This window comes from Poecile atricapillus, chromosome 2 (genome assembly GCF_030490865.1).
Source record: "Poecile atricapillus isolate bPoeAtr1 chromosome 2, bPoeAtr1.hap1, whole genome shotgun sequence".
NCBI lineage: Eukaryota > Metazoa > Chordata > Aves > Passeriformes > Paridae > Poecile > Poecile atricapillus.
The window spans coordinates 90385960-90410640 of NC_081250.1; positions in this window are offsets into that span (position 1 = coordinate 90385960).

Genomic DNA, 24681 nt, shown 5'->3' on the forward strand with positions numbered 1-24681 from the left:
AGCTATAAGGATTAAGCATTGCATTTTACCCATGACCTACTGGATTCTGCTGTTTCCTCCTAAAGAATAGCCCTGACTCCATGGCTAACCAACCCATTTCAATAAGACTGCTTACTAAATAAACTATCATTCTGACTGAGTAGGAGTGGCAGACAAGACTAACACAGCAAGCATTTTGTTTTAATTGCCTGCTATAATTCAAACATTTTATGCTTTTGTTCTGATTTCTTTTCATGATTATAAACTCTGGGAGAACACAGAGCCTTTCTTAAGTCATGCTTTATAGCTTTCTTTCAAATGAACTTAACCTGCATTTTAAAGATGACATCAGATGTCATCTTCTGCTTCATCAGAAATGTATGAGCCATAAACCACTATGCATAATCTGACTAGCTAAGGCTGACTTCTTGGGTACACCTTCTCTACTCCCTCCACCAGGGAGCAGGGCAGGATAGTGGCTTCAGAGACTTAGGTGGTTCCTCTCTAATGCTGCCAGGACATTCACAGAAAATTAGTGTGCATTCATCTATCAAGCTACCCTGAAATTCACAGTTGCTCAAAAAAACCTGAAAAAGCAGCGTTGATAGAAGCCATAAAATTCAAGATAGCATATATCAAATTTAAGATGTAAAAATTGCCACTGTGCTCTGTTGTCTAGAAACTAGATCTTCTACACTCACTAAATTCAATGCATAATTTTACTTATTTCATGCTGTAATTCTTGCAGATGACTAATGATGTTAGTACTCTGGCTTTTAGTCTGTAGCAGATACAGCTACAGTTGTTTATTTTCATTAGTTTGGTCTTGGCTGGCATTATAGAAAAAACACAGCTATACATAATTTGTTTGTACAGTGACAAGCACCAGGGAGTATTGGTCCATGACTTGAGCTTCTAAGAATTACAGTAATCAAGATGATTCCCGAAGGAAGGTATGCTTGGCAACTTTCAGATATAAGACAATAAATTTTTCTACCTTCTTTGGAGATAGAAACCATAGGGAAAATGGGTGGTGCAACTGTTGCACATTTTTTATATATAGCTGAGAAGTTTCCTGGAGTAAGTCCAGAGAAATTTTTCATGGCCCAATTGTTACTTATATAAAATAAGCTAGTGTATTGAATAATTACATGCTTTTTGGTCTTTTACTAAATCACATCCTAAACTATCTGAAAATTGGACCTCATGATTTTTTTTACCTTTGTACTTTTAATGGTTTGGATTAAAAGGGCCATTACAATTTTGAACCTACATTATTTTCAATTAGACACTTAAAATCAGGTATCTGAGGCATGTATTCATTCGTTCATTTAGACTTCTAATTTTATTTATTATTGTCCTATTTTCACAATTTAGGAAAAAATAATTTTACAAAATCCAAAATTCTAGAACAAAAGAAAATTAAGTTAAAATTATGAAGAAGCTTTGTCTGTATAAATTGTGAAAATCCTGGCATCTTAACTTTTCAATAAAATAAATTTATAAGTGAACATTAACATTAGCAAGTGGTTTCTATTTTACAGGTAAAAAAATGATTTCTAAGGTCTGTTGGGCAAGTGTTTGTCATTAATATTTGAAACAAAATTCTAGTTATTTTTAACTTAGAAATTTGAAAGAAATGGAGTATTTAAACTTATAAGAAGCAGAATTTTGTTTTCAGGTCATATTTGCAAAATGCATGAGGTTTAAAGCCCCACGGCATATTAACATCTGAGAGGTGCTTTGTGTTGTCACAAGTTGTAAAACTTATATGAGAGCCCTGTGTTAACTCTCTTGTGCTTCTGTGCACTGAAGCTAAACAAATTAGGTATTTCACAAGGTAGATTAGTAGAGTCCTTAATACCTTAGTATATAAATGTTAATACTGGAACTCTTAAATAAGGTAGACTGAAGAAAAATTAAATCTTAAAGGGAAAACCAATTGTGTCTGCAATCCCACAGACAACCCCCCCATGCAATTTCAGTAAGTAAATTTATGCTTTTTTTTTTTTTTTTTCCTCTGGTAAGTGAGAAAGTAATTTGAATGCTTTAGTAAGAAAGTAGTTTAAGGTAATCAATCCAAGATAAAAAGCGAAGGAAAAAGAACCCCAACCTAACCCATTTTATCCTGATACATTTATATGGTTCCATAAATGTACCTGGGTCTTCATAGAGCATCAAGAACAAGTCCTGGAGTCAAAAAGTTCCTAATGATAAGAATTTACACGTCCCTTTACTATTGGACATGCTGAAACACATGCTGCCATGACATAACTCCATCTGTGTCACCCCTCATTCATCACAGCCCACTTTAAAGAACCATATTTCAAGACTGGTTTAATACATTGTTTTAGGGGAACTTGCACTGTTAGCTATAGGGTGCTTACACAAATGGTATTAAATACCCAGCATTAAATGAACATAATGTTCTGAAGTACTGGAATCACATCAATAATAATTCTCAGATATAGTTTATACATATTTTTTTCTTTCATTATCACATAATTTCTTTAACATTTTAAAAAGTCAACTTGAAAAAAAGAAAGCTTATTCTAGTCAGTGCTCTATTTTTTAACAAAGCCTGTACTGTAAAACCTGTCAAAAATGGGACTGAAAAACTATTTTCAAATGAAAACAATTACACTACTTTCTTTAACTGACTTTTCTTTTTCCCCCAAGGGGAAGAAAAGAATTTTGATTCAATGAAACTTAGTGAAATTCCTTTAAATTTAATTTACCTACCTCATTTACTTATTTTCAAATATCTAAATGTCATCATTTTTTCTTCAAGAGAGAAAAAGCATGTAACCTTCACTTTTAAGTTGCCTCCATCTTAAATCTTCTGAAGGGCTCTTGACACATAACAGACATTCATACTGCCACTTTCTCTTGAAAATCATGGGATACTGAAGAGAGCCTTTAGAGTATGTAGCCTCACAAAATTAATGCAGCAAAGATGAGTTCAATGAAACAGTGGTTGATCAGACACCAGGACACAGACCTTAAGTGTCTAGTCAGAGAAAAGCACATGACAAGCTAATTAAATAACTTATCTCTGTTATTATACTCATTTTCCTCTTATAAAGAGATAGAATTTCCCTTAGTCAACAAAATAACTTTAAACCACTTCCCTTTATCTCAGGTCTTCATAATATCATTTAAATAAGAACTTAGTTAAATATGGAATTTGTTGTTATATCAGAAATTAATAAGTGTCAAGAGAAGCTGGGAGATAGTAAAAAACGGGATGAAAGTTGTAAGGCAGACAGTAACTTTTACTGACAGGGAAATTATTGGATCAAATGGTGACAAACCTAAGGCTAGCCTTCTGACTGAGCTGCTTGGATGCTCTGCAAAAGATTTTGGTAAAACAATGCTTTGTTCTTGAAACAGATAGTGATACAAATGGAGTAAACATGGGCTACACAGAGAATGATCTGTCTGTAAGCAGGACACTTGCATTGCTTTGTTCCTATGCCTAGAAAATGCAGAAGATTGAAGAGTAAGGGGAAAAGGATGAAATTAAAATAATCATAGAGCACAAACCTCACCGTTAGGGCCTAACAGGAATATGTGCTACAGAAAAAGGACTATCAAGCTTTAATCAAATGATGAATCAAATGAGAAGATTACCAGTGCTTGTTTACCCATCACAACATGAACCTGATTTACTGTAGGGGGAAATAAAAGGGAAAAAAAGCAAATGTATTCTCAGATGGGTAGACATTAATGTCTGTGTATGCAGCACTATGGAGAACTCATCTGAAATGTTGGTGTCTATCCATGCCATGCACATTCAGGAGAGCTGAACTCAAGCCAGAACTCAGAATACACAACAATGAGGAGATTCAAACCTATATTTGCAGGAAACCAAGAGAGCTGGGATCATTGTCCTTGGAAGAGAAAGGATGAACACCTGAGGAAGTAGCTCAGAGGGCTACTATCAGCTAGGAAAAATTTAGCCAGGGAAGGACTGACTGAAGAAAAAAATCATCAAAGATAATACTCATGAAAAAGTATGGGCTGAAATTATTAGATGGTTCTTTGTGGCCAGAGAATTGATGTTCTGAAAAAGTCTTCCTGTGGTAGAGAAGACATAAATAAATCCTGGCCAGCTATAAAACCTGCAGACCATAACTGCTGACACTGCCATTTTCACCTTCATGTTAGAAGGAAGCTTTCTCCTTTCTGCTGTAATGTTAATGATTGAAAGGCAATTTTTTTCCCTCACAAAATTTTCATTTGTATGAGAAAGGCTATGAAAACTACCTGTATGAAAAATTAATGGTCTGCTTTTCTAAACCGGCTTCTAATACAGATGTTTCCCATGGGAAAGTCCAGCTCCATGACTGTACAGGGCATGGGGAACTTTTGGCCAAAGTTCTGGAAGCATGTCACTACTCATATGTGATAACAACAAGAAATTCAATCCCCACTGTAAAGAAATTAGATGTGGGTTTTTTTTCTTGTCTCATCTAAACCTCCTTTAGCAGTAGGTTTCAGAAATATTATCTACCTTCATATTTGAGAGGTTTGGGATTTTTATGACACTGATGAATTTCAAATGAAGAGATTTCAAGCATCCAAATTTCAGTTCTGCAGAAGCACATAGTTTTATAAGGAACAGTATACTTTTCCATTGCCTTTGGTGCCTTTGGCACTCAAAATGCAAGAGCAACTCAAAAAAAAAAAAAAAAATGAAAGAAACATTATTGAAATCCATGCTCAACTGTTTCATTACAAGAACAGATTTTAGAAATTTTAGAACATGGGAGTCCAAAAATCAGACATATGTTAAATACAGAATGTTTTCAGTCTTGCAGGTGATCAGTGAGAGTTGAGAAGTCTTCATACTCCATTGAAGATGGATTTGACATTATTGTGTTACTGGTGATGTCAAACATAGGCCGCTCTGGTTTGTTTGCCCTGTCAGTTCATGCACAGGAGCCGGACAATTTAACTACTCAGGGGACAAGCTTGGCAGATGAAGAACCCAGATGCCAGTTTATAGATTTTGCTTTTCCAGCAGTGGCATCTGACTCTGGTTTGCCTTTGACTGATTTTTATTGCAGTCTTTTTCAAGCTGCTGTGCAGCTAGTCTGTAACAGGATTACCTTTCCTTTTGGAACAAATTGTTGCAAAGACATTTCTAAGTATGAAGATTTTATATTATTTTTAAATATGATTAGTGCTATGCCACTTGTGTAGCTACTGCTTGCTTCATAAGATGGGATTGCATACAAACTAGACATCATGAAATACAGTTATCAAAAGAATAGAAAATTACTGGTCAGGTGGAAATAAGATATTTGATGCCTATCCAGTGCTTAGCCAATGTAATCTATTGTTTTTGGTGTTTACATAAAAGATTTGAGGTTTAAAAAACCCCAAATCCAAATGTACTCCTGAATTGGTGAGCTTTTTTTCCACAAATACATCCTTGGCATCCTCTTTGTCTTGCATAAGTCAACAAATCTTGTGCTTCTGTTATTGTTCCACTCACACAGCCACCACCTTGATCTAGTATTTCTGCAAGATGAAAACAAATTTTTCCAGCTCTCCACCAATAGCTTTTATTATTATTTGACTCAACAGGTGTAAAAAAGAGATTTGAAGACAAGACCAGACCACAGACTGCATGCAAATAGCACATAAGCCTAAATATGTCTTGGACTCAGTCTCTTGGACAGCCCATCGGTCCCCCTGAGCCTGAATGCAGCAAATGAGCCCAAAGAGGAGTCTGAATCACTGCTGGCATGGCCTGAGTTATAAAGAGTGATTGGAACTGGTAACTGTGTGCCTGGTGCTATACTTGTGCTTCCTAAAATGTGCTGGGAGGGGAGTACACAAAATGTCCAGCCTTTATCAATAGTATGGCTAAACCCAACTGTGCTTTATTAAAGAGGGCCTGGGATGTTTTCACTAGATTACAGTTACAAGCACAGAGCTGGTGGTTTGGTTTGGTTTGGTTTGGTTTGGTTTGGTTTGGTTTGGTTTGGTTTGGTTTGGTTTGGTTTGGTTTGGTTTGGTTTGGCTTTTTTACAAGGTAAATGCTGTGATCTATCTGAAGCCAGGGTCAATATACATGCTTGTCTATCATACCAAGGTGAGGTTCTATTCTAGAGCTTTGTTTTTATTTAACTGAGCAGTATTTCTTTGAATCATTGCTTAAAAATGTATTACTATTTCCACTTATGCATGTAGAGTCAAACTTCTTTTTTACTTTCTAAGTTAAGAAACTCTGAGGCATATGATTAATAGAAAAATAAATTCTCTACCTCTTCAGACAGATAAAACAGATCTTGGCACTTGACATCGCTCAGTTACAATGGCAAGACTGAGACTGCACCTCTTTTTCCCTATAGATATGGCAATCATGTCATATAGACTTAAAAAAACTCTTCTCCAGTGCATTTGGATATAAATATACATTAATAATCCTTTCTTCCTTTCTGAATTATGTGTATCTTTAAAAATATTTGTTTTTATTAAAAGGTAATCTTCTAAATCACATGATATTTACTTAGGCTCATGCTTTCATCATAACCTAATCTGTCATATTTCAGCTGGATTTGCTTTTCATTCAGACTTCTCAATTGTCCTAGCAGCATTTAGAACTAAAATCATGCATAATTTGCAATATTTTTCATGCTAAACTGTACATTTAAAATATTTTTGGCATTATCACATATTCATTTATGTATAATTGTCATATTATAAAATTATAAAACCATATAAAATCGCTTCAGCAAACCAAAGATTATGTATTCTTTATTGACTGCTATATCCAAGTGTCAGATGAACAATTCTTTTTTAAAATGAAGGAGAATGTAATGGTTTTCTTATTGTTTTTCTTGCTTTAAAATTTGCAACAGCGTCTTTTCAAATATAGTGAGAAGTAATAAGACAAACAACTCTACCAGTCCAAAAACTCCAGGTCACTCTGTCACAGTTGGGAATATTGTTTTAACTCTCCATAATCCTCATAGCATAACTTTTTTCAGGCATTGCTGAATAAAACATTATAATGCAAAAAGGATATCATTAACTTAAAAAAGAGGAAAGCAAAGCATAGGTAAGTTAAAAAAATTAATTGAATTCAAGTAACTTTCCACTGGGATCTGTAATACAGCTACACACCAGAACTGTGTTTTTTTCTAGAAGACATTTTGCCTCACAATGATAAAAGAAAGTGAACAGTGAAGAAGATGGATAACTAATGCTTGCTTAATAGTTAAAATGTATACAACTAGAACTCATGTTTGTAAACAGAAATATTTGAATCATGCATTACCTCAAACACAAGTCATTCACTTGCATACTCTAAGAGTTGGTTTCTTCAGCTGTTTTGGGTGTCAGGCATCCTACCCTATCCAGTAGCATAATACCCCACCCACCTTACAGCTTAATACAAAGCAGATGAATGGGATCAAACAATTTCAAGTTACATTCTATTATCTACCCAAACTGCTGTAGACAGGAAAAAAAACACATTCTAAATTATCTTATAACATCCAATGTGACCAATACTCAAATACAACAAATGTATTTGCTGGTGGTTTGCCACAGGAACCGATTCATGCTCCTAGTTCCTATTTCCTTATGGTAGATGATTGGTAGGAGATAAAATTAAAAGTGATAGAAGATACTAGATACATTCATACTGGTGAATTTCACACTTGAGCAAGCCTTGTTCTTCTGACTGGAAAGAGACCTAAGGCCACAACAGAGTGTAATGTCTGCACATGTAAGGCCACAGTTGAATAAAAATGTCATCTGTCTGTGCTAAAAGTGTTTCTCATGCCAAGTGTAGTCTGAGATTTCGCAAAACCTGTGCTTTCATCATCAAGTGCAGCTCTTTAATAGCATACTGAGACACTGACACTTCACACTCGTGTGTGCAATCCTCCACCTCCAACAGTATCTCAAAGAAATGCAAACTAAACTTACCTATTAAAAAGGCTTTGTTTTTGTTGGTGGTTTGGGGTTGGGTTTTCTTCCTGTCTAAAGCCCCATCTACTGCTTCAAAAATATGCTTTGAAGGGTAAAACATGCTCACTCTGATATTCTTAGGTGACCTATAGAGTGCACTAGAACTGAATTGTGTTGCCCAGAATTGGAATTAAGCAGTTTGCATGAGGAGTCTGCTGGTGTGAGTGATTCTCTGACTGCCACTAGTGCTTTGCTCTTGCCATGCTGCAGACAGATTCCTTAACCCAAACTTTTGTCACAGATATATTTTCTCCTTCCATCCAGGTTTCTCTTTCCTTCTTTCTCCTTCCTCTATGTCTGCTTCTGATGGACAAAAGAAAATAACATATTTCCAGGCAACTTGCTATATTTACAATCAAGTGACATGGCAGCCAGACCATTACTTATCAACTCTCCATTAAACTTTAATAGATTAATCATCAATTATTGAGGAATTAATGTTCAGATCCAGCTGTGCTGTCCCAGTTCAGTTCACAAGTGCCAACAAAGATACTTTATGGCCTATGCTGTTGAGCATTCAGATTCTCAATCACCTCTTACTCTCACATCTCAGCTTTCTGAAGCAGAAAAAAAAGGATTTTTTAAACTGAGTATGCAGACAGGACAAGAGAGAAGAAGAAATTTGAGCTAAAGAATAATTTTCCAGTGTATGGGATTGGTCTGAGTTTTGTCAATAAACATCTGCATTTAAACACTAAAAAAACCCCAAACCCTAAACTCAAAACCTCACCACTGGAAGAACAATTTTTTAAACTAGGTAAAATATGCTAATCTGAAACATATTATGCACAGATTCTATAGCATGGACAAATGCATATCTACCACACAGTGTCAACAGAAAGGGACGGTGACTTATTACTCTCCAATAAAATTAAAATTACCATTAAATACATAGCTGAATTTTGGATCTAAAAACAAAGCAATTTTTATAATAGCTGTACACATTTTTTAAAGCTTCTGAGGCACAGAGGGTACTAATGAGAGTAGCCGACTATTTGAAGCAGCCTGATGCTTTATTCCCTATTAAGAATAAAAATTGAAATTCTGCATCATATATATATTTTGTCAGCGATAAGTACTATAGCACAGGTCAAGAGTCACTGAGACCTAAATGAAAGGAATTGGTACTTATGCATACCTTACTTTGGAGATCCCTGTGCACATGCCATAACGACAGGCTCTGTCAAGCAATCTTTCCCTTCCCCTACCCCTGCCAATATCAGTCTACCTGTCAATCCACCTGCCTATTAGTATGCTGTTCAAGGTTGAAAAGAAATACCAAAGCACTGTCTCTCAGTCAGTTTTCATTGCCACAAGGAATAAACAATGAACAGAGAAACTTCAGCACTAGTTCATTATAGTCACTTGTAAACAATTAAGAATTATATAAGCAGACTTTGGGAGTAGTCAGGTAATTAGTGAGATAAAAAAATTATATAAATCAGGGTACTGAAACTGTCATCTGCAAATCCTACAGGGGAAACTGAAAATGTATATTGATATACAAGGAAGGGCACTATTGTGAAATGCTAAGTGTATTACCAATCATGTTGTTAGCTGATTGTTTTCTTTGATGAGCCTGGGAAATACTAGATAGAAATAAGTTTGTCTTCGACTTTCCCAGAAGATTCAAGCACATAGGAGATTGGAAAATAAAAATTAAGTACTGTAAATATAGGCCCCAGATACTTTAGCTTGGGCTGCAGTATGAGGTTGACAACATGAGAGGTTGTTTAGCAAAAATCTACTGTACTCCTGAATGGAGAGGCTACTGGTGCTTTCCAGACTCCATGAGCTGTGTGCACTGCTCTCATGGATGTGCTTGCACAAGAGTATACATTCCAATATATTCTCCTTAGAATGGACAAACATGTTGTAACTGCACACTGTAGACCAAGGTCTACCTCTTTGGGCACAGGGGAAAAATTTATCGGAGTCAATAATTGGTACCCAATTACTTACTTGTGGGTGGAATTGTTATGATGTCCTCAACCACATCTATAAACTAAAAAAACCCTGATAGAGCACCAGTGGACTTTGCTTACAACACAGCCCTCTGATGGATATTATGAGGGAAAGTGAGTAATGTTTCCTTCTGTTCATTTGGCAGTGTATTAGAAGACTAATAAAATCTGAATTAATTCCAGAAGAAGCAAATGTGTGAAAGGACATACATTTAGACTACCAAGCTGGCTTGCATTTCTGACTGTTGTGATGCTTTGAACAGTTATTTTAAAGTGAGTTGAAAAGCAGATTAGTCAAAAGAAAATTTACAGGTATGTTAAAATATTGTACAAACATTTAATAAAAATGTCACTCTTTCCTCAATTCTGAAGGAAAGAATAAACCTCAAGAGTCTTTTAGGGTGAAGAAGATGAAGGCAGGTTTTGTGAATCTTTCAAAGATATATATATATACATGTATATATAATTTTTTTCTTAGCTTTGGAATATTTATTTTTTTTCCTCTTTTTTTAATATATTCACACACACAACTACAATGCATCTGACTAGAAATCATTTGATACATGTATTTGACATAAATTTGCTAGCAAGCCAAATACACAAGACAGTATAAGTCTGTAGCTATACCACCTTGGGCTTTGATCTTGTCAGATCTTATAAACTAAGCAAGATTGGGCCTGCTGTGTAATTGGGATGGAAGACCTCCAAGGAAAACCCAGCTGTTGTAGGAAGTGGTGTTGGTCACTCAGTAGGTGGTATTCTTCACTCTGGCTCCACACTGAATCAACGCTGTACTAAGATGCTGCTGGTGGTATTATCTGTGCACCATACATAAATCTAAGATGCTGACCAAGTGGGCTAATTAGATATCCCTTGGCACATTTCACAAGAGCTAAAATTGTTAACTGTAGCATCCTGGACAAAGTCCAAACTGAGTAAATACATTATGCCAACTTAAATATTCTCTACAGTTGCAACTAAATAAAGTATTTAAATACCTTTAATTCACTGTATACTGTTTTGTATCATTTATGTACATTGTTAAACAACTGCCACATTTTACTCTAGAGGTGATGACATTTCACTGTTGGTTGAACTTATTCCTGCATGTCCTATAAAACACAGACACAGTGAAAAGCATCTTGTACAAGTAAATATTTATACAGAGCATTTTTACTGCTACACAAGTTGTTCCTCAAAATATGCCTTAATTAGGCAAAGTTTTTTGTGAGCAAAAAATAAAAAATTGCCTTATATTTTTAACTCCTCACTAGTTAATCATCTAGGTAAAATGTAAATATGCATCACTATGTAAATTTTGGCAGATGGACAATATTTTCCTTGATAATGTTCTAAAGTTAAAAACAAAACAAAGCTTTCCAGGTCTTCAGAGCTTCAAATATCTGAAGATTGGACAGAACTGTATTAAAGTTTGCAATGTGTATGCAACTCTACTGCACAGTGGTACAGAATTCACTGAGCCATTAAATAAAGTGCATTATTAAGATCTCAATGTTATGTGACATAATCATGATGAAATTTGGAGTAACATCTTGAATTTTTATTGCTCTAAAACGTGCGAAGTTAAAATTAAAGCTCCTTACTCAGCTTTGGATTTTAGACCTCTGATAACACTGTAGGTAAAACATCAGCAAGAAGCGAGATTAATGGCAATGTAATTTTCTCAGGAGAAAGAACCTCTGCTGTTAACATTCCAATTTAATTATTTAACTGTCATTTTAAAAAATTAACACATGATATAAAAAGCTACACATTGGATTACATTTGTATAATTTTGCCAAGACTGGAACTGTGTAACTCAATACAATTTTATTTGGCAGTACTCATGTGAAAGGAAGAATGTATTTAAATGTTCACTTTAATGACATCTTGTTTGAACAAGTCATAATAATTAAAGATATAATAACTTTATCAGCAAAATTAGCTGTCAGATCACTATTTTATTGTTGATCTTAGAATATGTTGAAATAACGCTGTAGAATATTTTTGAGGGAGGGAGGGAGGGAGGGAGTGAAGAAGGAACAGAGGAGAAGTGCTGAAAAAAATTTAATGATTCTTAATCATGTTGAAATCACAGATGTTATGGAGAAATGTGGGCAATCAAAACAAAAGAAGCAATTCCTGTATTACTCTGTACTGATATGTTCTGGATGCTCTTGAAGGAAATTTTCTTGGATATCCTCAAGATTCACACACTAAAGGAAGGGATTTTTAAAAATCAAATGGGGTGTTTGTTCCAAAGAATTCAAACTACTGTATTTTCTTAAAGCAGATTCACTGAAATTCTGGAATCTCTTACTGCCTATAAAAGCATTTCATCTCACTCAAGACTACAAGGAGATGCCAAAACTCATTTATTAGCCAAATCCTAGAATCTTTTCTTTCACCTGAGCAACCAAGCTCATACTTCAGTGTTTTCTGGCACATTTTATACTGAAAAGTGTACAAAATAGAAAATGTACCCAGACAAATAATTGGAAATGAAATTTCCCAACCCAGAGTGAACGCTCTGGACATTAAAGTGCAGAGTTTCATGTTGATGGATTAATTCTTTCTCTTTGATGCTATTTCAGGAGGGAAAAAACAAAACAAAACATGTCTTTGTTGCTTTGTTGTGGAAAGCCTTAAATAGGTTGGAAGTGGACTACAACACCCATATACACACATATATATATACAAAAACTAACCTACGCATTGGTCTTTCTTCCAACTCTCACTCCTCTTGGCTTCAATCCAGAAGAGCTGAAATAAGGGTTCAACTTTTTTTAAAATATACAATTTCAAGGTTTTTATTACAGAAGTTTAACAAAAGATTAAGTGAATACCCCTTTCCAGCTATTTCCTAAAATAAATAGACAAGTAAAGACTATCCATGTTTTTGTTATTATTTGTATCTAAACATAATTCTTTTATCTTTAAATTCAGAGGAAACAATATTTAGTCACAGAAACAGAATTTAGATAAAAGTGGATATTAACATTAATTTGCCTATTATTTGTTAATTAATATAATATGGGCTGAGGTAGGCGGATTGAGTTATTAAACAAAGTTGTGGGAGATGGGGAAGAAAAGGGGAAAACCAAACCTGAGAAATTTAAATTCAGACCTCAAATAAGCATGAATTACACCTCCTGATGTTAGCGGATGTTTTAAAATAGATGTGGCCACAGATTTCAGATGCCTAAAGGTAGCGTTCTAAATCCCTATTTAGGCACTTAAGTAACACTGGCTTGATTTCAAAATGTGTGTAGAACTGTAACTCCCACTGCTTTTGAAATAACACTTTTGTCAGGTTATATTTATGAAGTTATCTCAGTGCAGAGTTGGAAGCTTAGATATGTAAGTCTGAAAGTTATGAATACAATTAATTTTTTCTATAAATATAACAATACATTCTAATGTGTAGTCAAAAATTGTATTTAAGGTCCTTTCCTAATTACCATACACACATGGTGAAAACAGACACAATAAAGAGATTTCTCTTTCCAGTGATAAAACCAAAGACAGGGTTTGGCAGAAGGCAAATGTTGCTGACATCTCAGGGACACAGTGTTTTACCCTTTTGAGAGAAAAATAATTTAGCTGCTTAATTAAGGGTTCTAGAGAGCAATTGTGGGTACTTAAAAAAGAAGTTTTTTCTTGGTTAGTCAGTAAGGGCACATCTTACCATGTTTTTATTGACCTGAATGAAACATTCATTGAGATAGTTAAAAACCAAAGGATATAATCACGCTTCTACTCATTTTCCCCAAACTCTTGGTTTGTAGTAATATTCAGAAAACTTGCAATAGGAAGAAACAATTGCACTTTACGAAACGATATGGTGCAAGCATTTGAGAATTTGGTCATAAAATTATGTCCAATAGATTAAAAAGAGCAATGGACTAAAATATCCTATTTCTTATCTTTGCATATATTGCACCAACCTACTTAAATATACAAACCTGTCTTTTCCACATTTGATATAATTTTTCTTCAAGAAGGAATTTTAAAATTTTAAGCTTAAGGATGATTTTTTTTATTTTATTTTATTATAGTTCCAGTTATATAATTATTTCAGTAGCTGTCTATCTTTCATGAATTCCTGCTATTGCACTTTGATTAGGAGTTTGTGCTTCAGCCATGGTGACTGGTACTGGAAAAAGTGGGACCAATATTTAGATGCTGCAACTCTGCATTTTTTGGTGAATACATGGTGGAAGGAAGTTGCAGCAATTTAACAGAATCCATTTAAAACAGCATCCCTTTAAAATCTGATCTTTTGCATATTATATCCATCCATCCGTCCATCCATATGTTTAAGACAGAATGTTCATTTATCAACAAATTTACGTTCAATGATCCAAAAAATGAGAAAGGAGGAGAGAGATGAGTCAATTCAGCACAGTTTAGACAACTATGCTGAAATTTCAGCACTCTGAATAAAAAATCTATAAATGAAAATCAAAATTTCCTTTAAAGGCAATTCACATACCCTCAAATACACATAATCCAACAGTGAATTAGGAATTAACAGACTTATATCCCTTCATTTAAAAAAAAATATGAAGTCAAGACTTTAAGGGTTAACCCAAGAACATGTGTTCCACATTATACAGAGAAGAGGAGAAACAGGAAATTGACAGCACAGAGGACAACAAAGCCTTAAATTCAATGCTGGGTTTAGAAGACAAAGAACACCAGGACAGAATAGCAGCAGGAAAGAAGTGCTTATATAACTTAAATGAAAGGATTTAAGGGACCTGACGGTTGCAGGAAATTCTTGCACAAAATTGTACTTGCATAGGTTAGTTTCAGGATTATGATATTTTAAACTTTGCTAAAATGTTCATATACAGCTAATGTAGGCATCTGTTGCCGCTGGTGCTGAATAGATCACACGGACACAGGTTGAGGTGTGGTGAAAGGAAGAGAAGTCTATTTTTCCTCCCAGGATTTATAGGCTTCTGACCACTGCCAGGGATTGGGTGGTCAGGATAACACTTTCCCACTGCACTGGCCATGAGAGATGCCCATCACAAGACGTGTAACAGAAAGAATGTACACATATCTATGTTTACAGTTACTGTCCTGGGAAATACTTTAGAAAATCACGTCAGCAAGCTCAGAAGCTGAGTTTTCAGGGTGACAGGCATCCTTTGCAAATGTAGCAGCTCTCAACTTTTATGTCTATAACCTTTATGTCTATAGGGATAAAGAAAGCCGTCCACACTACTAGTATTTACAATACTGTCATGAACAACCAAATGGGTGATCTCCAAAGTCTATATACACTTTCTGTGCTTACTTTTGTAATTATTTTATTCTAAGCATTTTATATCAACGCCCAGCTAACATTGGATCCAAAATATTTTAATACAAACCAGAAATACTCACATAAGATGATTCTTACAAATAATGAATTCAACATATGCATATTTGTTCTAATTGACCACAGATTGAGGTCACAGATTACTTGAGATGGAAATGTACCTCTGTGGGCTTATTCTTGTTTCCTCATGCACAACATCCAAAGTATTGCACATAGTCTGATGCTGGTATTTCTCTAAGTTACTACTGTTGAAGACTTAACCTCAGATCACTTGCACTAAGTTGTCAGTAGACAGAACAAAAATGTTTTGATGTTTATGAAAAGCTATCCTGAACTCTCTGAAGCTATGTTTTCTTCCAGAATGGTTTGGAAGTGCTTCAAATAGAGCTTTCTTGTGGGATTTTACTCTTTGAATTCCATCTCCAGACAGAAACCAGAGGTGGCAAAGAAGTTTAGGGCTTTCAAAGTCATGTAACTCAGAGGCAGCTCCAGAAATCAATGCTAATAGAGGGAAGGGAGCTGTTTCCCAAACTGACATTTTTTCCACTCTAGTTCCATTTGGTCATACAGCCTTAATGCCAACGCAGAGACACTTATTTTTCTCCTTTAAAACAGAGCTCTCAAAGAAGATGATTTCAGTATTTTAACATTGACCCAAGTAGAGTAACTGGCTGAGTTCCTCGTAGCTGAAGGATTGACAGCTATATACAGCTGAACACTGGTTCATTTTCCGATTTTGTTGGGCTTGTGTGTGTTGTGGGCACCCCTACTAAATTATAAACTGCCTGTTTGTTCTGTATTGATTTTTGTTTGTTAAAGTTCTCAAGAGGTTGCATGACTTCATTCATACAGAGAAATACTTCATGAAATCTTAATCAAAGCAGCAGCTACATTGTCAAAAAAAAAAAAAAAGAATTCACATTTCAATTCTCACTATTCCAATTGAAATTAGATTTTTATTTACTTTTAAAACTTCTATAATGTTAATTTTTTCCCTTTAATCCCTATGTTTGAAAATTTATCAGTAAAGAGTAAGTTCAATGAGAAATCATTCAGTATTTTAATATAGGCTATTGACTTATTGAAAATGCTCTGCTCTTGGAAGGGATATATTCTTGAACTGGATGAAGAATTTATAGAGACATTGCGTTTCAGTAAAGCTGTTCACTCATTCAACACAGATTTCCATCCATCATGCAACATAAAGGTCTGTCTACTAACAGCAATTAATTAGTCTTCCCACTCACTCTTTTGACACTCACATTCCAACAATTATTTTGTATTTAAATACCAGTGCTTAAAACCCAGCTGTGCAGAGCAGAACATTGCTCTTTCCTAGTCTTTTACAAGGATGAAAACCATTCCGTATGCAAACCACCAAGGTAGCCCCCAATGGTGGATGTATTACTGAAAAGTGTGCTAAATGTATTTTGCTTTCCTCTTCAAATCCATTAAGAAACTACTGTAAAGGCATTGGCCAAGGGGATATCCTACAAATGAGAGCAACAGTAGAGCAAGGCACAGAGCCATGACATGCTGTTCCTTCCTCCAATCCCCAGGACACCTCTCAGATACACTTTGCAGAGGGGTCTTTAGCTGGCAGTCAGGCTGTTCTAACTCTTCAGTCCCTGTTTACCTCTTCAAAGCTAAGTATGACTGATCTATTAGGAGAGCATAAAGAAAAAACCCAAAAACCCGAGTTTCAAATTTGTAGAATTTTGATTGAATTCAAAATAAAAACAAAGTTCCAGGTGTCAGGAATTGCCCAAAGAACAAAATCCCAGTTTTCCAAGGAAGTTCAGTGAACTATTATGTTCCTATATTTTACTGAGTATATAAAGAAAGCTCTTCAAAAGCATTTTTATATTTTTATTTCAAAAGCAATCTCAATTCTACCTCACATTCATGTCAAACTCCACCTAAAAATTCAGAAATGCTCAAGCAATATTGCATGCATTTCAATGGTGAAGGAACAGACCTGCACCAAACTCTCCCATTTTTGCTTTCTGTTTTAAAGCAAAATGAAAATCAGATTTTTAGACTTTCAGTCTTTGATTGCATACACATATTTAATCTCTGAACAGAACATGAAAATTTCCTTTCCTGGGAAAAATAGTTGATGTTTCTTGACCTGCTATGTACTGATGGATTCTGATTGCCAAAATTGTTAAATTAATGTACAGGCAGTGTTCTTACTCTTCAGTTTTTACCACGTTGTTGGAGTTATGCTTAATATTGAAGCTAGAGGAAAACAAACAAACAAACAAACCCTGAAAAAGACAGAAGAACATTAGATTCATAGATAAATATTTGTTTAAAATTTTATAAATGAATTGGCAAGAAAGAGAAATAGAGTCATTTTAGAATGATCACCATTATTATTGGTGATTTACCATTATTATATGATTTAGAATTGATCACCAGTCAGCTGAGACTAAAGAGGGAAAAGGAAAGCTGTGCAGATATGAGGGAATGAAAAGTTATATTCTGGGAAGGAGAGGAGAGAGAAAATACTATCATATTGTAAAATTTCAACATATATAAGAAAGTATTAAACTGCTAGTAACACTTTAAATGGAGGGCCTTAAATGCTGATTCATATACATGTAATTACTGAGCTTCCATAGGATCTTTTTAACCTTAATTGAATTTCCATTGGTTATTAAGAGCCTGTTTATGTAAGGTGAAGAACTACATAGATGTTCTATTACACAGCTGTTAAAACTCCGTAAATGCCTTTTTAGGAATGATTTGGTGTTTAATTAACATACAATAACTTTCCTATTAAAACTAAATTAAGTCTCTATTTGAGAAACTTAATTTAAATCTTTAGCCAAACGTGCATACCTGCAAGGTGGTAATTTGAGATTTGTGGTAGCAGTCAAGGTCTAGTAATTCTGTAATGCTGAAGGTTAGAAAATCTGATCTCAATTCTCTATTAGGTGATTTTTAACCAGATTTGCCATGTACCAACACACAAATGAAAGACAAAAAGCAAACATGTTGCTGCTATTTTTCAATCTTCAATTAACTCTGAAATATGATCACTGAAAAAATCATTAAAATAACACAAAAATACTTAAACATTATTTTTGCTGATAGAATTGTAATGCATTTGTGAATATTTCGAGAAAACCAGTGCTGTTAACTGTGGCTTCGTTTTCTGTTTGGACAATTTTACATCACATTTAAATGAAGGTTTTCGTGTACACCCAATGGGGTTTGCCTCATAAACTAAGCTCCTTTCTTTACCTTCTAGCCTTCATGAAGAGTACATCAGGTCTTTGATGTTTTGCAGACTATCAAAACTAACACTTGAACTCAGAGCCCATCAATCTCTTTCCAGTTTTTCCATTAAACTTACTGTGTAAGCTTTGACCAAGCCAGGTTTTGAGGTGCAGATCCAAAGCCAAAAAAAAAAAAAAAAAAACCAAAGGAAAAAAAAGGCTGAAGCCTCCAGGGGTTAGGGCTGAGAAAAACCCAAGACCACCCCACAGTGCTATTGAGATTTTGAGATTTTTTGGTTTCTGCGCATGACGTCCTATGCAGTTAGCAGACTGCCTGCCTGAAGGGACAGAGCCTGCCAGAACAACATGCCTAGGCCTAACCAGGAAACCACTGTCAGCAGGGAAAATTCCCCACCCAGGCTTGTAAGAGGCAATCTAGGGGTCCTGTTGAGTAGTCAAAGGACTAGGTGGGAGTGGCACTATCACAGCAGCTCTTCCTACGGCTCTACACAGAGCAAGTTACCTTCATGGAGAACTGTAGCATTTTGAAACATCCTTCCAATGCAAGAGAGAAAACACTGAGATTTTTAGAAGACAGAATTTTCATTCTCCAGCAAATTCCATGCATGTATGACAAATATGGCCCATTTTGTTGTACAGACACATTAGATACAGAGTCAAACAGCAAAAAAATTCAAACCAGACTATCTCTTCTGCGTAACCACTCAGTCTTCTTAACCTGGTCATCCACTTCCTTTGCCACTCCTGCACCTATAGAAGACTCAGAGAAGCAGCCCTTTGGGATGCAGAATATATGGTGGGAGAGTGCCAGATGGGTACTACTAAGTACCGAGCATTCCCAAGACTCCCAAGCTCACTCGTAGCTCACCAGCAGACATCTAAGGTTCTGGGCATTTCCTGCCACCCCGTAAAGCCACAGAGTTTCAAGAAAGCCCTTTGGTCAGGCACCTAAATGCAGTTATCCCCTTTTTAGTGCAAAGCATAATTAGGGGCATTTGCAGCTTGAGTTTCCTGGCAGCCTAAAACCCAAGTGATACTTTCCCTTCCCCTGGCAATCCACCTGCTCAGCACTTGGAGCACAGGCCAAACCACTCAGTCCTGATGGTCTTCTGAAGACTGAATATACATGAGCAATACTTTCTGCCATCTGTAATTAAAGGAGTAGGATTTTTGCTGTTACTTTTAAAATCACATGAAAGTAATGTCATGTCCTTGACTGATGTTCTACTGATGAGTTGCACATGGGCAAGGATATTTCAGAAGTGGAACTGAGCTTGTTCTTAAGCTAAAACAGGGTGAAGACTGTGCCTGACCTTGGTGTTACCTAGGGTGGGGAATCACTCATAATGAAATGGGGAGGAGATTTGGAAGAGGCCAAAAGGAAGGGAATACTGCGTTTTTCAAGATTAAAATATATGTTGGACATATTCTTCTGAAACAGTCACTGTAATTTTTAATTAATAATGCATCCATTTTACTCTGATCTGAGACATGGTGCTAGCCAAGGATGTGTTATTGGACAAAAAAAAAAAAAAAAAAAGGTGAATTTTCAAAAGTCCAACATGTCGAGAACACGAATAAGACAGTAAAAGACTTGTCCATTAATTTATGAATTTTATTTCAAGTGGCAGTAAGTAGCATAATTTTTTCTAAAGCATCAATATGTTTATTTGTTGAACTTCGGCCTGAAATTATCATAATTTTTTAGGTGCTTGAAATCTCAAAACACAACCTGAGATATTTTGAAAAGCTCACAGGTATCTCATACACGTAACAAATATTTTTGAATTATGTTATGTAGAGTTGGCAAATCTTAATCAAGAATTTGTTTATAAAACAGTTCTGAAGTCTTGGTCTTCCAAATTAATTTTCTTGGCTACTTTACTAGGTTAATGAATAAATTATTAAAATAAATAAATAATTAAAATTACCCAAGCATTTTAGTACATAGTCTGGTATATAAATTTTATATGTATATATTATTTATATATAATTATATAGAATAATTATATAAATTAGAGTCTCACTGCAATATGCCTTTTTATTTGAGTCAGCTACATGAAAATATGAAAATATTAAGGATAAATTGGTTATTTCCTCATTATTTGTGTGTATTTTATTTTTTAATCAGTGGCATTTTCCTGGATTGGAAAATAATTCCTGCAACTGTACAGACTAAGCAAAAATTTGTTTTTCAAATGGAAATTGACAGTGGCTTTTCAATCATCGTGTATTTTCATAAAGATAGTATCTTTACTTTATGCTGAGGCTGGTGTACCAGCAGTACATACGTTCTCCTCCCCATCTGAGATACAACAGACAATCCAGTGAAGAAGACTAAGGTTACTGTGGGGAGTGGAAGACAAGGACAAAGATGTGTCTGTAGGATGTGTTTGTAGGCTTCGTTAGACCTTTCGTGTATGTCTCACTCTTTACATATGTCAGTTGTCTAAACATGCAAGTGTTACTTGAAAAATAAAACTGTTTGCAATTAGCTTCTAAGCCTGTGCAAAACAGATCTGAAACTGAAACTTACAAAAATTGACATATTTTATATTCAACCATTTCTGAAGCTTTGCTAAAGCTTCCACTTAAAAAAAATAAGAAAAATAATTTTCTGTAGTGAGAAGAAATATTAGGAGTAAGATTATAATTCTTTCCTTTTTTATCTTATTTTCCCTTTAAACCCTGGCCAGTGTTAAATCTCCCTCGAAAATTTTCTTTTATCGTGACAGATTACTTAGAACTGGATCCTACAAAGACTGGAACAAATCAACATTGTTAGTTCACAGGGAAAACCAGATTTGTCCTGGCCAATACTTCAATTCTTATGAGTTGTGAAAACTCCTTACTTCCATATGTGTTTATGGTAGTAATAAAAGCTCATAGTTTTAATGAGAAGCTGTAGTGAAGATTTCAAGGCATGCAGAACCAGTTCTTACAGAACTATGTGTGCTAGGAAGAGTAGTTAGCTGTCTCAGTGATGCAATGATGGATGATTGTGTTTAGCTCCACGCAGCAGTGGAGCCAAAGCTGCACAGGCTGAGAGCGTAGGCAGGAGAGGAAATCTGTCAGTAAGGACCAGAGTCTTGGCCCAGATGTGAGAAACACTGAGGCACTCAAACATTGAAGCATGATGGTGGGGCTTACAGGAACAAACAGCATAGCAGGGCTTGGGGAACAGGGTGAGGGGACAGCCAGCAGAAAACAATCCAAGCTCAACCTACCTTTGACGTTTATTAACTAACCATGATGCTCACAAGTTATACTAGGGAATAAAAGTGCAGGTCAGCTCCTTGCATACAAGGGTTCAGCAAAGTTGTCAAGAACATCCATCCTTCCCAAACTAAGGGGTCTACAGCATAATCTGAATATGGCAAAGTAGGGACTATGTGCTATAGAATCCTCAAATATGGTGAGCAGAACAGGGTAGGAGAGAGAGACTTAGAAAACAATATGAACTGATCTAACCAGTTGTAAAAATTTTCCTAAACAAAGCATATGTTCCTGTTCTTCCTTCAGTCCTGATTTTTTGTGTTTCTTGATTTACTTCTGTTTGGCTTTTTTTTTTTTTTTGCTTTTTTTCTTTTTTCCCGAGAAGGTTGTTCTTCTCTTTGTCTTAAGAAATTTAGTTTAGTGTGTTTTGCTGTTGTTGTTGGAGATTAGTTTTGGTTTTTTCTGTGAGAAAAGTGAGAACAAAGTTGGTGAAGAGTCTGCAGCACAAGACTTATGATGGGAAGCTAGGAATTAGGAAGGAGCTAGAATTGTTTAGCCTGGAGAAAAAGAGGCTTGGGGTGACCTTATCACTCTTGACAACCACCTGAAAGGAGTTTGTAGCCAGGTGGGGATCAGCCTCTTCTCCCAAGTGACAAGTGTCAGGACCCGAGGAAATGGCCTCCAGTTGTGCCAAGGGAGGTTTACATTGGATATTAGGAAGAAAATGCATCAGCTAAAGGTTTGTCAAACACTGGAACTGGCTGCCTATGGAAGTGTTTGAGTCAGCACCCCTGGAGCTGCTTCAGGCATCTGGGGACATGATTTAGTGGTGGACTTGGTAGTGTTGAGTTTATGCCTCGATATTTTTCAACCCAACTGATTCCATGATTCTCTTTAGGCATAAAAGGTCTGAGAAAGCAACAGAGTCAAAATTTAAAACCTTTGCCATTGTTTTTACTCATCTTTTGAGTAAATTTTATGAATTGGCTTGAATGAAAATCAAAAACTTCTAAGCCATCTTAGATAATAACTTCCTCTCTAACCCTTGGTTCTTTCCTCCAAAATGCACCATCTTTTAATGTAATCTCAAAAGCATCTTGGGATTAAAGACAGTCTTTATAAAGGCTCTGAAGTTCACAACAACTGGAATAAAGATTATAAAATAAAAGTGTTGACTCAGAAATTTTAGTTTGTTATCACTAGGTAATCTGCTTTTTTTCCCTTCTGTAGGTCTTTCCCTAAAAGGCCTAAGAAAATTTAAGACTCGGTATTTGCAATGAAAATGAGCGAAATTAGTTCTAGAACTTTGAAGCCCTCGCAAATCATTTAAGCATTTAGTATAATGTATCCATGTTAACACCTTTTGCCTTCTGAGCCAATTTGTTCTACTAGAATTAACAAACTTACCTATTAAAGGGAACAAAAAAAATTGCTGCTTGCAGCAGGAACCAGGAAGGGGTGAACATTTCAGAGTTTCTCACTGTAGCTCACTGCTTGCCAAGAAGATTCACTGTAAGAAGACCTGGGTAAAAGTGGCAACAGATTTTAACTTTGGAGACATTTGATAAAAGACTTATATACACAGGACATAGACAGATATAAAATGACTGCTTTATTAATAAAGACATGGCTGAATAAACAAACCAAAATTACATAAATAGTTTTTAAAAACAAGAGAAACAAGGTAATCTCATTTTTTTTTTACTGATCAAAATAATTATCATTCCAATTTGCAGAGTTTATTCTGACTTATATAAAATCATATATTATTATCACTAGAAAATTGATTACATAAGCAATCAACTGTTATTATCACCCTGGAACAGATAGAGAACAAGATAAGCCCTAATGATGGCTACATGATCTCATTTTGCAACCAACATATGAAAGGGAAAAAAAAAATTATTCTTTTGACTGTAGATAAAAGTAATCTCAACTACAGCCAAAATGTCATTATTAATGCAAGATAATTAAGTTAATCTGCTTTATCTCCTTTGACCTCTCTGATACTGTATATGTTTAATGCTGTTTACTAATTTGTCTCTGAAATGCAACTTGGCATATTAACAGCCTTTATATTTTGTCTGATAGAATGAAGCACACAGTTGAGATCCCATGTTACTGAGTCAAATGGAAAAAGCCTTCCTACACTGTGTGTCATTTGGTTTCAATCAACCAAACTGAATCTTCCATGGTACAGGTAGATGTATTTCTTTCCTTCTAAAATTCCCATTTATTTAGGATTTAATCAGAAACTTGAAAGCAAAGTTTATGTGACATATTAGCAAAATTGAGAACATCATATTGTCTCTCTGAAGAAAAATGAACAAGCCTTTTATGTTAAAGGTTTTATAAATTAATCTGGTCACTGCAGACCTAATTAATCTACTATATTGTTAATAAGGGTGGCAGAAAAATTAATCATTCAACTTTCATAACTCAAATTCAAAATAACTAGCAATAAGGTGATAAAGCCAACTCCAATTCAAAATCTAGGCAAAGTACCCATTAGCTTTTGTAGCCTCACATCTGAAAAATACTTCAAGGATAAAAGTGCACTCTTACAGATTCGGTGTGTATTCTCCTGCCAAGTACTCTCAAAAAAAACAAAGGTTCAACAAAATATCTTTGTATTGTCAGATCCACTTTTTTAATTCAGATAACTAAGAATCCACTGCTCAAAACTCCCCAGAGAGCTTTAACTGGGGAGATATGGTTATATTATTGTATTCTGAATCAGATAAAAAACCTTCTATTGCTTTTTGTTCTGTTTTTCCACTTTTCTCATAGTTTCCCTTTGAGCATAGAGAACTTGCAAATTTCTTAAATGACAGTAAGTACTTCACACTTACTCCATCACAGAAGTAATCAGATGCTCAAATTATCCACCTTCCCTGGATTTTGTATTACTTCCTTTTTCCTGATACTGTGAAAGCTGAATCCACACAGA